The sequence below is a fragment of the Thunnus thynnus genome, chromosome 16, assembly GCF_963924715.1.
Source record: "Thunnus thynnus chromosome 16, fThuThy2.1, whole genome shotgun sequence".
Lineage (NCBI taxonomy): Eukaryota > Metazoa > Chordata > Actinopteri > Scombriformes > Scombridae > Thunnus > Thunnus thynnus.
In genome coordinates this window covers 19,288,229-19,304,796 of record NC_089532.1, presented here as the reverse complement: position 1 = coordinate 19,304,796, position 16,568 = coordinate 19,288,229, and positions in this window count along the sequence as shown.

Sequence of the window (16,568 nt, the reverse complement as noted above, 5' to 3'; positions counted from 1 at the left end):
ATGTTTATATAGCAGTATTACATACAACGTCACAGTTGGCTTTACAGGGCCACATAAACCATAGTTCCTAACTTGGTCCAAGCTTTTAAGGCAAAGAGGAAAAACAACCTTAATATGTAAGAAAGATGGTAGAAATAATAGAAGAATTCACAGAAATCACCCATCCATGGATGACTGGAGATGCAACTGCAGCAGTAGATGAACAGTTACACAAGTCAAATTCATGACAATAAACATAAGTCTAGTCTTTCACACCTGAAAACTTGTTGCTTTCTCTCCACTAAACCAACTTCAATACAGTGTGTCTGCTCTCAGACAAAAAAAAAGCTACAGAAGAAGAATTAATCCCCTCCTTTGCTCTGCTCCCACTCCTTTCAGCCTTTATTTTAAGAAGTTCTGTATTGTGCAAGTAAGCCACTGATGGATTAGCCAAGTGTTTGAGACTAGCCAGGCATTTGAAGCCACCCAGGCGTTTGGCAGAGACTGTGCCCATCACATCCCTCCTGCTGTTAGGTCATTAATTTAGTGAGAGCAGCGGGGGATCCAAACCTCTCTAATAACTTCTGCCTGCACTCCACACACACACATACACACATATACACACACACACAAGCAAGTGTTGCATGACAACTGAATGAGCCCATGTATAGTGCAAATGAGAAGAGTTACCTCACACTGCATTACTGTCACTTCCTAAGAGGTTAAGGCTGATGCTGCTGAGCCTGCAGATTAGTTACACTGCACCATGGATGCCCTCAAGGCATAGGGATGATTGATTACACTTGACACATATAAACATGAAAGTTTAGTGTGTATTACTGGTCTGTGTGGGGTACAAAAGTGCATTATTCTAAGTGTTTTAAAAGTTTTTATTCAATTATGTGTAGGATTTCCTTTGATATCCATGCAACGTAAATTTATTTGTACTTTTCTTACAATCACACCCAAGATTTTGCCGCTCTCTTCAATAGACCAGACAAGTCAAAGCTGTGCTGTGTCTCACAGTCTCCTCCCTCAGGGCCGACACGTGGCACTTCTATTGTCATACATGCCAGGTACGGTTTCACACTTCACCGACACCTGACTCACCTGTTTGGCCACTTGCAGCAAAATAACTCCCTTGTCTGCCACCCCCTCCCCCCTCTGACGCAAACACACGCACATACAGACAGAGTGTGTCAGGGGATGTGGTTGAAACAGAACAACAGCTTCTACCCCAGTCACGGTTGATGTAGCATACACAACTGTTCAGCGCTCCCCTCTTAATCCTGTGTCTTAGTTTTTTTTTTAAGTGGAGGAATTTCAACCCTTAATAGGAGCTAATTAACAGTGCTATTTATACAACTGTCAAAACATATAAAGATCATATGTCTAGACCTCAGTGTCATCTCTGCAGAAGTGTTTGCTTGCTTTTGTGCAAGACAGAGTGATATTTTCCAAGATTTTAACCCGAAGGCAGCCGTGTGCCAAGGATGTCCCCTGTCTCCCTGGCTGTTTACCTCAGCTTCATGGCTCCTCTGGTCCTCTCCTCTTGGCTCAGCACTTTAATAGGGAGAGCATTGGCTTTCCCTGGCCCAAACAATGGCTCCTCTGTTCCCCTGGCCTGGCCGCCTGCTGAAAGAGACACCCATTAGAGAAGCGTCTATCTCTGGGGTCAGGCCCAGGGGTCATACACAAGTACGGCTCTTGTTTATGTCTGCAAAGCCAATCAAAACACTGCAGCCTACGCTGTTAACTCCTACTTGCCTGGCGCTCCGACTCAGACTGAAGAGGAGTTTCTGCTTGAGCTAGACTGCAACAAATCCAACCACAGCTTCAATTTGTCCCTCTTACGCTAAGCTAAAGTGGTGTGTTGTGTCACTAAGTGAATAAAGTGGCTGCGTTAGAGAGAATAACAGCAAATTAGCGTTGACAGGCACCTCAGCACCTGCTCCGCACCACCAGCCGCAGATTCACCCCCCAGCCCTGAGAACTCTTCAAGTAGCTCCTCACTCCAGCACACACTGGCAATTACTTAATTATCACTTGTGAGCTCACCCATCCCTCTATTATTTAATGTACTTATAATTTGAGGAAAGGAACTTAAAGTTAGTTTTAATGTGTTTACAGTGACATTAGTGAGCCTGTAACTGTTAAGGCGCTAGCAAGTGTTTAATTGCTGGCGCCAAAATAGTCAGAGCTGCACAGAAAAAGCTGTATGAACTGTTTTCAGCCTCTGTTACTTTAGTGAGGAAGCTGAGTCACATCCTACAGTATGTCTCCAACTTGAATATCATATCCTATCGGCAAATCAGTGGTTTTTGTCCTAGAGCACGTGAGCCACATTTATGCAAAAATGTTTTCGATGTTAATGAAAAAAAAAAGTGGTTTGGTTTGTTACTCTATCACTAAGCTAAACAATAAAGATAACATCTGCGATCACTGAGCCACCAGCAAAAGCAAAACCACTCCCTTCGCCCGTACTTCCCCAACAGCAACCCCCCCATTCACACACCTACTGCTTCGCTTTCAGTACTGACACCAGCAAAACACTGTGGGCAGACAGCTCCACTTTGAATAAAACGAAATGGTAATAGGCAGTTGTGCAAAGCTTTTTCTGCAAATTGAAGCGTGTCAAATGAAAGAAGTTGAATTGCTGCCGGCCTCTGTTACCTAACTGTGCATTTGAGAGTTGTTATAAATCTCTGAATACTTGAGTAGAAACTTAACTCAGCCACTGATTCCCACTAGTTTCAATCAAGGCAAAGGAACGTCAGCCTTAGATATATTTGAACACTTTCCATTCGTCTTTTTCCCCTCTTTGCACATCTGGTGCTCAGGCGGGCAGTTAAATAAGCAGCTAAGCCAACACTGCTGCATGTAGCTGTTCAGGGGGAGCGGAGCTGATCAGAGTTCAGCTGGGCATGCCATGGGCGCAGCAACCACCACCACTCCCTCCCCCACCATCCTTCCCTGCTGTGACTGAACACAGCTGACCTCCTCTGGCAAAGACCCCAACCTTATCTACCCCCCCCCCCCCCCACCCTCCCGCCCTCAACCCTCCTCCAGCAGCCTGCTCTGCTGGGAGGAGAGCGTGCAGAAATTGATCTGTTAACACTTGGTAGCTGATAATCAAATAAACAGTCCTGGTTTTTGTTATCACAACTGGGACAGCAATGCTATTTTCTCACTATTAAAACTCCCTGCTCATGTGCTGTTTGCAACTTCTCCTTTAATCTGCTGTGCTCGACCGGCTCTTTTCTTTACTTTCTCTGTTAAGGAGAGGTTGGGCAATCACTATACAGCTCTGTGAGTTCCCTTTGTTTACCAAGAGCAACCCAGCAGAGCTCAGTGCTTTGTTGAGCTGCAGTCACTCCCGGCCTCACAGCTGTGACACACACACACACAAGCACACACACACACACACACACACACACACACATACACACACACAGAACAGAAATCTCTGACTCACAAACACTAGCAGTATCCTGTGGTCAAGGGGAGGGATTTAAATCCTCGGAGCAGCACAGCACATGAACCTGCTGAACTTGTCTTCTCCGTCTCCTGCTGGCTATTGTTCTCCCCGCTACATTTTCCAACTTTATCACTTCATCTTCAATCTTCATACTTATCCACCACCATTTGGACCCAATTAAAAGATACACCCCATAAGCCTCCACGCAGTGGGCAGCTGTCTCTCCACACATGTGAAAATCCATGCACTTGGCATGTAGCTGAGAAAGACACAAGCCCGGCCTAATTATGATGGGGGGGATGTCACTCAATAGACAGTACATAAACAAGTGGGGTCATTGTTGGGAACTAATTGGCAGGAAAAAGGTTCCTGTAGCAAGATAAAAATAAGCAGTCAGCGTGGTTTCCTGAGGACACATGAGAAGCCCTCTGCGCTGGCACGGCCTGAGGTGTGCAGTAATGAGAGAAGAGCTCGCCTCATGCCCACTTTCCAGACGCACTGTCTTCACGAGCAGGCAGCACACATAAAGGGCTAGATAAAGGCTCCTAGCTATAGAGCTGGGCCAGTTCAGTGTGTGCGTTTTTTGTCGAGCAGGTTGGTAGGGCGCCAGAGACATCAGGCAGGCAGCCTGTCTTGTTAGCACACCTCACCTTGATAACAAGAAGTGTGGAGAGAGGGATGAGGCTGAGGAGAAAAAACAACCAGCGCACCAGGGGTGGGGCTCTGGGACAATTGTGTGCGTGTGTGTGTGTGTGTGTGTGTGTCAGCTCACGCAATGGACCTCCTCCAAACAGTAACAACTGCAAAAACATTGGGTAGAGTGTTAAACTCGGAGCAGTTTTTCCGAGATCATGTTTCACAACAGAGCACCAGGTCCTCCCTCTCTCCCTCTCTTTCCCTCTCTCTCTCCTTCTCTTTCTCTCTCCTACTTTTTTGTTCTTTCTCTCGCCTCCCATCCCCCACTTCCCTGGTACTCTTCTTGTGCTCATTGACCCTGTTTTTCTCCACTCCTTCGCTATCTGTATGTCTATCACATACACAAACACACACAAAACTTCTCACCCCCCTCTTCCATCCTAGCATACATGCTCTCCGTGCCCTCCTCCTCCCTCTCTTGCTGGCTGTTGTTGCTGACTGACAGTGCTGATTTACTCCAGGTTTGGCAGGCTGCCAGCTCATCTCAAACAATTGCACGAGCTACAGGGCTGGCTGGCGGAGCCAAGTTTGGATGGCAATAAACAAAGTCATAGATTTGCTTCTCTCCTCTCCCAGGCTAACCCCAACCTTTGTGATCAGTGCAAAACTTGATTTTCTTTATTCTTTAGATTTTATTGTTACCAAATGTTTTGAGTCCCTGGGAGACTGCCTAAAGGGATTTTTATATAATACTGTACATTATCCAAATAGCCAATAGTTGTAAGAAAAACCAATACTTTCTTCAATGTTGCTATTACGTTACGTTTGTTGTCTATTTCTATCTCATTCTCTCCTTTTCCTTCTGTCCCTAATTTCCCCTCAGAGAGGGCAATCCAGATGAACACCTCTTCTCTTTACATACTGACGTCTCAGCAGCAGCCGCCTCAGCCAACTGTCGCTACCCTGGCGCGATGATTGGCTAACGCGATTGCCCAGAGGACAGTGGGTAAACTCCTGAACCCATACTCCTCAAAGAGAGAGCTTGACACATCTGGAATTGAGAACCACCAGGGACTGAAGCTCAGAGAACTAAACACACTCCAATCGTCTCATTTCTGGCTGCTCATCATTAACCTCTGGTCACCTTCATCCTACCATGGGAGGACATGAAAACCCTGTTAAAGACAAACAAAACAACAGATACACAGAGTCTCGTTAATAACTTTGGGGAAATGGGGCAGTGGATATTTTGTTGCAGGGATTATTATAATATCTGTAATGAAGCTTTAATTATATTCCTATTTTCAAAAACAGAAAAGTTTTTGTTTCTGGTGTTTTGGCGCAATGGCTCCATTAAAAACCGGTGATTCTGACAGGCGGTCCCAGTAGAACCGCATCAGGGGAGAGCAGTAAAGCAAAACAAGACAAGGCATTCCAATGAACAGATTTGCTCATGAATAATTCTCTTCCAAGACAGCTGAATGAATTTCAAATGCAGACAGATGAGGGTGGGCTGGAAAACAAACTAACAGCATAATGTGCAGTCGTGTGTAACATTTGTCTTTGACAAGTCCAGCCCAACTGGTTTAGTATAAACTTCAGTCGATAAAAATAGCTCACAGCATCTATTCTAATGCTGTTTGTTGTACAATAACACACCTACAAATACTATTATGGCCTCAAGGGTTGACCTTAATTTCTTGATATTTCACTTCGTGCTCCATGTAGAGCTGTGAACCGCCATATGCTAACTACATGCGATGTGGTTGAGTTGACCTTGTGATCTTTACTTCTCTTGCTGTCGTAGATAATGTCGCTTTCCAGTAATGACCTTCCCATTTAGCAGCACTTTGTCTCAAACTCATCCTCAAGCACAAACTTGTAGTTTCAGATGTAACTGTCATTTCAGCAAACTGCAGTATCATCCACTAAAGTTGATGTGAAACTCATACAAGCATGTGAAAGTGTCAGCGTGGTGTACTCCCGTGGCGTGCAGATTGTGCCTCTTTCCCCACCAGACACACAGAGCATGCAAGCCCTACAGACTTAAGAGGGGTGTCAGAGTTTCATGTGTCTGTGACTGTGGCTGTGTGCTGTGTTGTGGTGTGGTGAGGTGGAGTGAGGATGGGCCCTGCCTACCAAACGGCTGCGACGCCGGAGAGAGACGGTGGTGAGCCTTGTGGTTGCAGCAGACGGAGTGCGGCCGCCGAAATTCACCACACGGGGCAAAAGCAGGCAGGGGCCCTCAACTGTAGCCTGACCACTCCGAAAGCCACCAGCATACTATGTCATTACATCTTATTGAGCATTTTAACATGGCTGATCATTTGGGTTTGACATGCACGGAGCAGCCAGCTTGTTAGAATTGCAGCATAGAGATGTCTGCACACCACAAGTTGCCTCCTATCTTGCTGGCAAATGTTTATGTAAACCCAGGTTGTTTTGCCGATGAGAATGCCTCCTGATACTGTTTTCAAGGTTTCCTGGGGAAAACAGTGAGCGCTGATCTGGCTCAAAGTAGATAACACAGATGTAAATAATGCATCATCTCCAGCTTAACGCCATTGTTTTTGGCACACCCTGACCTATGACAGTTGTCTGCGTTTGACAAGATCACAGTCTGATAAATGCAACAGAAGTTGGCTCGTAGTTGAAAACAGAAAGTTCTCTATCATCTCCCCTGTCGTTATCTTACCTCCAGCATGTCCCTCTAATGGGTTTACATTGGAAATCAAGCAGATTAACAGCATTAGGCTTAATAAATCCAGTCATGGGTGTGATAAAGATGGGGCTGGGGAATCTAAACTGTAGCCAGTCCCTCCCTGCTGGGCTCTAACATGGGAGCACTGCTCTAATCTGGTTACCAGTGGAGGGATTTCACGCCGGGAAAAATGACATCAGCTCTGCTAGTAAAGGTGAAAAACAGATGCAATAATGGACATGGTTAATATTTATATCATGCAGAGCAGGGTGTTGCATGGAGAGAGTTTGTAATGAAATGCAAAGATGGTGCAATGGAAAATCAGAGGTCTATGTGGAAATGGCCTGGGGAATTAAATCTGCAATGAATCACAATAACAGTGACAGTATCAATGCTAAACTATCTTTTACCTTTAGTGGCTATTCTTAGCAAGTTTGTAGCTAGGGCAACTTTGTGTCCAACTATGACAATGTGGAGCTGTAGTCGGTCTCATTTTGGCTGGTTACCTAATTCAATACACTGACACACTGTCACACTGTATCATTTAGCGGGCTCGTCTCAGACGCCTCATTCAAACATGTTGTTCTCTCAAAAAACAGATTTCTTGTAAAGGCCATTCCACCTCAGTAAATAGAGGGCACCCAGGGATGAATGGTGACTGCTCTCATGGGCCCCCAGACAATACTGACTCTTACAATGCCTTTAGCTGGCACACAGATTTCAGTAATTAGACTGTGACTGTTGCTGGCAGGGGGCCAGGGTCAGAGCCAGAGGAAGGGGGTAAAGGCAATGTTCCCTGCACATACACACACACTCTCACACACACACACACACACACACACAGACACACACACACACACACACACACAGACAGGCACTGAATGCCCAATGCTCTCTTCTCCTGCTGCCCTGCCATGTTTGCCCCTATAAGCTACTATCCCACAACCCCTTCCACCCCCCTTCCTCTATTCTCTTGTGTTGTGTTTTTATGGGTCTGAGTCAGGGTCCCGGGGTTTGTTGGATTTGTTTACCACTGGGTAGTTTGGGCTTTTTAGGGGGAAGGGTAATTACAATGGTGGGGAAAACAAACAGAGGACAGAGCGAAATGGGACTTGGTCCATGGTCACATGGGAGCTATTTATTCATTATTTGTCCAATGGGAGCCATTGTTTACTTTGCTTTAGGATGTTTAGATGAGGAGGTGCAGACAACAAATATATTGTCGACCGGTAGATCTGCTGATTCATTATTGGGCAATGAAAAATGTGGACTCCTCTTGCCCCATAATGTAGTAAATATGAAGAATTACTATGTAGTTCTTGCTTGTTATTTCAATTTCTAAAAACAGATCAGTGTGCAGGAGATGTGGCATTGAACAGACGTCTGTAAGGTTTGGTGCGGTGCTGCTGGCTTGATATTGCCTCTCCCCTCCTTTTTTCCTCTCACTGTTCTCTCTCTTTCTCTCAGACTACCTCCATGAACTCAGGCTGAACCACCCCGTACTGGAGAGGTTTTATGATCTACGTATCATGGTCAGTCACCCCAAACCAGTGCTGGTTGGCAGAGTGGCGTCAAGTGGTTAGCAACACAAGACAAACTATCCAGATACGATCTTGAACTCTTGAACTTATTGCAGATATACAGCGAGAGAGTGGGCAATCAGTCTCACTCTGTCTCTTTAAATCTGCCTCTCTTTCTCTCTATCTTTCTTTTTGTCTTTCAGACTCATGGCAATTAAACTTGGCAGTATGTTTCCAAGCCTAGACAGACAAAAAAACTTCAGGAACCTGTATGTCTATGTTGCTGCAATAATGTTTCGTTGCAAACAATTGCCTCTCACGATGGTTGTTTTTATGAGTTTGAGCATGGAGTGTCTGGACATCGTCTTACCCACTCCAGCCTAGCGTAGCTCCCAAGTTTTCCCCAGGGGGAGCAAGGGGTGGTGGGGGAAGGGAAGCTGGCAATCCCCTGCTCTCACGCACCTCCTAGATTAGAACATTAGAAATCACAAGTAGGGAACAGGACAGAAATACCCTCAGTGCCTATAGCCCCCTCCTCCACCCTCCGTGACCCCAGGGTCATCTGCTTGGTAGTGACCTCTGCTCGCCCACATCTCAACTCACAAGGATTGGCTTCTCTTGTAAGTCGAGTTGTTTACGTATGGCTATGAACGAGTTTGAGCAGAAAAATATGAACAAGAAAAATGCAGTTATTAATCAGCAAGGAAAATTAAGTTAAGAGGGAACACTGCGAGCATTGAGGAAGTTCAATGTGAGATTGAACAGTGATTCATCTTTTGAATAATGACTTAAAAATAAAACCTCATACAACACATGGATGAGAAAGTCAGATTATCAAGATTTATTACGTGAAGCATTAAGTTTGTGTTTAAACAACAACTAAAAATTAAGATTTTAGTTGATTTCTAGCAGTTTGTTGTTTCGTGTTCAGTCTCTGGGTAAACAAGCAACCATCTAATTGCTGATAGTGTATGTAATGTGCTGGAATCACTTTATCTTCTTCTTCCATCTATCTTCCCTACGTCTCTCAGAGCAGATCATTTCACTCGCTTATTTGAGTTGGCAGCACAAGCCAAGTTAATGTTTGCGGCACAGGTCCTCATGTAGCAGTGTTTACCAGTGGCTGTGTTAATTCAGTGTCATGCTGCAGCATTTGAATAATGAAAGCTGCAGCAGCTGGGCCTCTGAGAGTAAGAAACAAGAGACCTTGTCTCCCTTTTTCTCTGACTCTCTCTTTCTGTTTTTGTCCTCTCAACAACTTCTCTCACGTGGTTCTCACACCCCGAAACCTCACGCTTTCAATCACGCCCATGAGGTTTCAGTATGTCACAATGACTCCCACCAATTCCCTGGAGTCTACAGAGCCAAGTCATGCTCATGTTGCTGCATGGGACAAGGAGGTTTGTGTTGTCAATTAATGTTCTAATCAGTACAGAGAATGCACATTACTATTATCTTTATGTTGTATGGTCGCTGTGACCTTAATGCTTATAAACAAGCCATCACACATATATCCATATGGGCGTTAAAATGCATAATTTGCTTTAATGTGCATAACATTGATGTATGGTCCATAAACACCCTGGTTTGTTTACATGTGACACATGGATGGCTTTATCCACAGTAGTAAGCCTGTTTATTGGGAGTGCATGACTGTTTGGCAAAGTGTTGATGCCAGAGGGCTGAACTTCTAAGAATTATCAATAAAGGGTTAATGACTTGACCTTTGGCGACTCTGGGTAAATCATGCTTGGAAATCCCCGGCAAAGAGTGGCACTTCATCTGCACAGCTTAGATTCGTCCCCTTCCCCCATTAACCCCCCCCCCAGTCAGTCCCCATATCAGCTGTTGTGCTGCAAACACCTTTATACTGGTTGATGTATAAGTCTACCTCAATCCTTCAATGCCCACAGGCCTGTGAGGATGTGTCAACCAGAGTTCAATCATATGCTGAGGCTGTGATGGTTAACTTATCAAAGTGAGAAGCCAACATAAAACAGCTGCTGTATGTGATGAACGTCTTTCACTAAACAAACCAAGCAAGACTTTCTGCAGCAACACTTCCAACAGTCTATAAGTGCGGTTGTGTTTGCACTGACAGGGTATCATGCAAAGGTGGTATGAAAGTGTACCTCCTATTCATCACAATTACAGCGGCTTTGTCTGATGTCTTTAGGAGAGAGTGAACATGCCGATGTGTATTGATTCCAAAATCAATTGTGATCAATGAGCAAAAAATAAATAGGAATTCTACTTTGGTTGCTTTTCCGTTGAGGTGATAAAATTGACAAACTCAAGCCAAAGGACGATTAGTGACATGTGGTGATGTTGATTTGTGTTGAGGGCCACTAGATCTGATGCTGATTGTTCATCCTGGAGCTGTGCCATGATGATCATCTGATTGCAATGAGAAAAGATCAGCAAATTAGATTCACTTCTGATAACAGCTCCATACTGGAATTGACAGGGTTTTCATAACGATTGCTGACTTAACCATCTGCAGTGACCTTTTGCCTAAAGCCTTGTCTTCATTGCCTCCATATTTAATCAGAGCATCTGCTTAGTGGAATTACTGTAAAACGCATTATGTCTCTTACCCTGTCTGCCTCGCTTTCTCTCCCTCTGACTCTCTTTCTTTTATTATTATCCTCTGCTGCGTCCGACCCTGATTTGCAAAGTTAAACTAAACAAGCTGATGTCTTCCTGGCCAGCTATTATTGCTGGAGGAAGCCAGCAGAGGCTCCGGTCTGAGGTAATCACGCCACCAGGATAATTGCACTCTGTAAAACACTAACTGGATGTTTATGTCCAGGCCCAGAGGGAAGTCATTAATGCCATCTTAATTAAGGGTAATAAAGCTCTTTTCTGCCTTTTGGGATGGAGCGACCTTGACTTGATCTCTGACGCGCTGTATGGGTCAATTAAGAGACTCTATCATTCTCTAAACATGCTTTCACAGCTCCACACAGGATTAGATTTCACTCTCACCTTCGTGTCTTGATCCTCGGTACGGAGGAAATAAGAAGATGGGTTTTGTCCACTGTGTGTGTGTGTGTGTGTGTTTGTGTGTGTTTGTGTGTAGGTATATGTGCTTATTCTGGCATATATGCATGATTGTGTGTGTTTTCTTATGATGGTTAATCTTTTCTTTGCCAAACCATAAACTTCACCCATCCACCTACTCACACACACCACACACTCACACACACAAAACACACACAAAAAAAAAAAAAAAAAAAAAACCATGCACACACATGCACACTTCTCTGTTTGACATACTCTTGAGTTTCAGATGGTTCACTGTGGCAACATCTATAAATAACAAAGTGGAGACCGATGAATAATTTATCAACAGGTCCTCTGTAACTTTTCCCTCAGCTCTGTTATATGATTAAAAATTCTGGGCACAACGATAGTGGGAAATGATTAAGCTAGACAAGCATTTCAAATTAGTTGCTTCAGCCGCTGCGGCAGGAAAAACAGGCTGCCAGGGTTAGGCCAACACAGTCATACAGTGACTGTAGCTCCGGTGGCTTAGAAAGAATAACACTGGGTCAGAGAGGGAGAGAAAGAGCACACACTGATATGAGTAATGGCAAACAGCTGCTCGGCTGTCCGCTAAAAATATACACACATGTGTGACAGGTGTGCATGTGTGTGTAGTAAACTGCAATGTGCTGCAAGCTTCATTTCTTAGATGAAAAGATAGATAGCATTAAATGCTGCAGAGTTACCACAAATGATTGTGTAAGACTATTTTTCAGTGGTGGCAGAAGCACTCAGATCCTTTCAGTATGAGTAGCAATAATGTAAAAATACTCTATGTAAATGTATCATGGGCAGAACTTAAAGTAAAAATACTCATATTGTGCATGTAAATGTTATATTATCATATATACAGATATATACATATACACACACATATATGTATATGTGTATATATGTGTGTATGTGTGTATATATATATATATATGTGTGTGTGTGTGTGTGTGTGTGTGTATTTAGACTTGAGACTGACAGTTCTTGACCTGGGAAACAGCAGCCAACAAAACAATCTGCTCTCAAGGTCTACTTACTCACTTCTTCCGGTGCTTTTTGTCATCTCACATGGGCTTCATTAGCAGATAAAGTTTGCTCAGCTGTCAGAAGCACTGGATTTTCAAAATACTACTTGTCCAATTTGTCTCAAAAGTTGAGACTGACAGTTCATTCTTGACCTTGGAAACAGCATTTGACAAAAAAAAACAAAACATCTCAACTCAAGGTCCACTTACTTGCTTGGTCAATTGATGAGAAGTCCTAAAAGTATTCCAAATAATTTGTAAAGTGAGCAAACTTCATCTGCTGATGAGGATTATGTGAAATGGTTGAAAGCAAAAGCAAAGCTACAGTACAAGGAAGTGAGTGGAGATGGATTGGTCAACTACTATATATATTGTTGGGTAGTGTTGGAGCCATATTGTGCATTATCCACATATTGAGTCTTGTTTGAATATTGTGTAATTGCAGTAATTTATTCTTTGTGAATATTTCAGTTTATATTGTCATTTAAAATGCCTTACATTGTAAGTAGAAGAAGTGGCATTTAGTTCCAATTAAGGTCCTTGTTTGACTTAATGTTCTCAGTCACATTATCTTGCGTCGATTTATATCTTCAAGGTCTTATCTGTGCTCCATTAGTCTATCCTGCTTTTGGAAGATTCTGGTTTAATTAGTAACATTTAAGGCAGAACAAGGATAATCAACGGAGCAGGATGTGGAGCAACATTCATTAGGTTGATTGTTGGTTCAGTGGTTTTCTGAGTCCGTTAGGGCTATAAACTGAAAAGTGAGTGGATAATATAGGACTCCATGTGGAGTCATTTTGTGTGCTAATTTGGCAGTTTACAAAATCAATCCTTATGGCTTATGCCATGTGGAAATATTGAATCTTGGACAACACCACAGCTACACGAGTCAGAAACTTTACATCCAGCAGAAGTGTCAAAGGATTGTTTTGTAGTGTGAGTTTGACACCATAGGTACTTTAATCTAGAACAATTTGTCAACAATGGATCATACTGTATGTTTTGTATGTAAAAACGTCATATGTAAAATTACTAGTGAATACTGTTGTCAAATTCAATCTCTTAGAAACGCTGTGGAGTAGAAGTCTAAAGCAGAAAAAAATGGAAACGCACAAGTACAGTACCTCAAAATTGTACTTAAATACAGTTTTTCAGTAAATGCACCAAGTTACTTTCCACCACTGCTATTTTCATCCACATTAGTAATGCTGTAGCTGAAAGAAAATAAAGAGACAATCTATTTAAAATGATGAAAATTATGGAAATCTTGGGACTTTGGGATGTAGTTTCATCTCTCTCACTCTCTCTGGAAACGTCCAGTCCCAGTAACAGGATCTGGAAAGGTAGGGTCTGGACCCCAGGCAGCAAAAACAATCATCTGGCTTCTACTGGGAGTTAGGAGCAGGCCCTCTGCCAATAATAACAACTCTCTCATCAACCGAGAGAGAGAGAGAGAGAGAGAGAGAGAGAGAGAGAGAGGGAGAGAGAGGGGGAGTAAAAGTGTTTATCTCTTGTGTGTTGTGTAGGTGGCTATGAGCGTTTTCGGCAATGTCTCACTTGTGGAATCGAAATGTCGGAGGGACTCATGTGCGACCACATCTCAGCCTCATGACCTTTTGTTCTGTCACACGCACAAACACAAGCACAAACTGTCAAACAATAAGAGCAGCAACAGGAGGTACCTCTCACTGCCACCACCACCATCCTCCACCACACACACACATACACACACACACACACACACAAACACACACACACACATACACATAAACATACCCGTGTGAAAAATTATAAATATCAAGTACATAGTATTTTATTTTTGGGAAGGTGAACTTTGCATTTGCATCCTCACGCACCATCTCACAGTTCACACCAGACAACCACAAGCTCCTCTGTCTGTTAATATCATTAAAAAAGATGATAAGGTCAAAACACCATGTGGGCTATAAAAAGCTATCTAAGTTTGTTAAATGGCCGTGGTGACTGTGCACTTGTGTCTTCTTGAATGCACAATTGTTTTGGAAATTCTCAAGTGGAAATATAAAGAAAGAATAACAATGCACACACACACACAGAAAAACAAACACAGATGTAAGCAAGCAAACAAATTTGGTGATATCCTGTTTTCTTATGAATCCACTGCCCTAAATATAGTATGTGTGTGTGTGTGTGTGTGTATGTGTGCGTGATTTCAAACTAAAGGGATTAAGGAGGCCTGTCTTAAATATTCTGTCTGGTTTCCCCTGAGGCGTACTGGTGAGGACAGATCCCTGCTGGAGACTGACTCTGTCTGCCTATGAATCACAGCGTGGGTGTGTGTATGTGTGTGTGATCTTGCGTGTTTATATGTATCGGACTTTGTTTGTGCCTGCCCGGTTGCTTTACTGTCCATCTTATCCCTATTCCCCAGACTTGCCCCGCTCTCTTATCATTATTCTCTGCCTGGCGACTGTCATAGGACACATAAGCTCCTGTCAATGTCATTTACACCCCATGATAAAAAGACTAGCTCGACTCTCTCTTCATTTCTGATTGGCTGAGTCACATTCAAGCTGCTGTAAAACAGCCCATTAATGCACACCTGTGACCACGCAACAGCCACCCACTCTGACACTTATGTGTCATTTAGAAACCGGTGTTTCAGCTACTGTTCAAACGTGCAAGAACATTTAAAGCAGTTTTGCCCGTCTAATGCCACTGGTGGCACGTGGTGATTTTGCCCGAGTAATTACAGGAGACAGCTGTTTGAATTTTGAAAGTTGAAAGGACTTGATTACCCAGAAATCAGCAAAGTCAAAACTATTTGTTCCTAAATGCCTGTCAGTTAACAGCTGATGGGGGTGGATGTTTGGAAAACAGTCTTTCAGTGGCATGTTCGCATGTTGTAGAGTCCAATATTCTCTGGATGGAGTGCTGTGTTTTTGTTCTGACATTTTGATTTGTCACCTCTTCAGTACAAAGAGAACCCATCAACATTGCCAGGACTGTAAATGTAATTAAGTCACACTTTCCCCCCGCTGAAGTCTCACTTGGAGATTTACAGTCAAACTTTTAAATAAACATCTTATGCAGTGAACATTACATTCTTATAAATGTAATAAAACACTCAATCAATCAGCTACTTCGCCTTGTGAATTTCAGGGGCTTTAGAGCATCTGAAAGTGGGGATTACTTGTCCTCAAAAGCTATAAAACACAGCTTCTAATGGCTTTCTAATTAATGGTGGCTGAGTAAAGAAATGCTGACATTTCTTATGTTGAGAGAAGACAGTTTTATTCTATTGGAGACAAGCTCTGCTGCCAGCCGTTTCGTGTGGATGTCCGGGTTTAAAAGTTCAGCAGCCAGACAGATAGAGCTTGAACTGGGTGGTGCTATGAAAGATCTCCGTGGTCAGGTAAGCATATGAGTGTTTACATGCCAGCATGTTGCATGTCCTTTGCAGACGCAAGTGCATCCCAGTTAAGTTGCAGCAGACACTGAAAAAGTTTCTTATCTCCTCTGTGCATTGCCAGGGTGTGTGGTGATGACGCGAGGTGGTGAAGTCTGCGGTAATGCCTTTCTGAAGAAGCTGAAGCATTTCACAGAACTGATCAGTTCACCTAAAGTTGACTTATTAACCTGATGCACTCTGGATTTTGAAGATCTCACCCTTATCGTGACACTTTGCCCTGCAGATCTTATTGTGTGTGTGTGTGTGTGTGTGTGTGTGTGTATGTGTGTGTGTGGGGGGGAATGTTGCTTTCTAATCAGCACAGTTTATCATGATTCACACTGAGTCATGCAATGTGACTTGATTCATCTCAAAAACACTTAAGCACAGTGTACTTGGAACATCACAGCCACAATGAATTTATTTACCTTTTGACTCATTAACACTAATGTAATTAAATTAGTAACGCACGGCACAGAGAGAACAGTGAGAGTGTTACTACAGAATAGCTCACCATAATCAGTCAGTGCAGCCTTGTTGCACAGTTGAAAAACCAGAAAGGCATTTTTTTGGATCTTGCCCAGATGTGGAATGATGTAGACCTTTCCTTACAACACCTGTGGTCTGTTTCTGGTTATTTCATGAGTGTAGGGTCACAGTGTTCCAGTTAAACCACGACTGCAGAGAAGATTTGTCACCACTGCAGGGACACATCCTGCTGACACATCCTGCTGACTTAATTTTATTGTATCCTTCA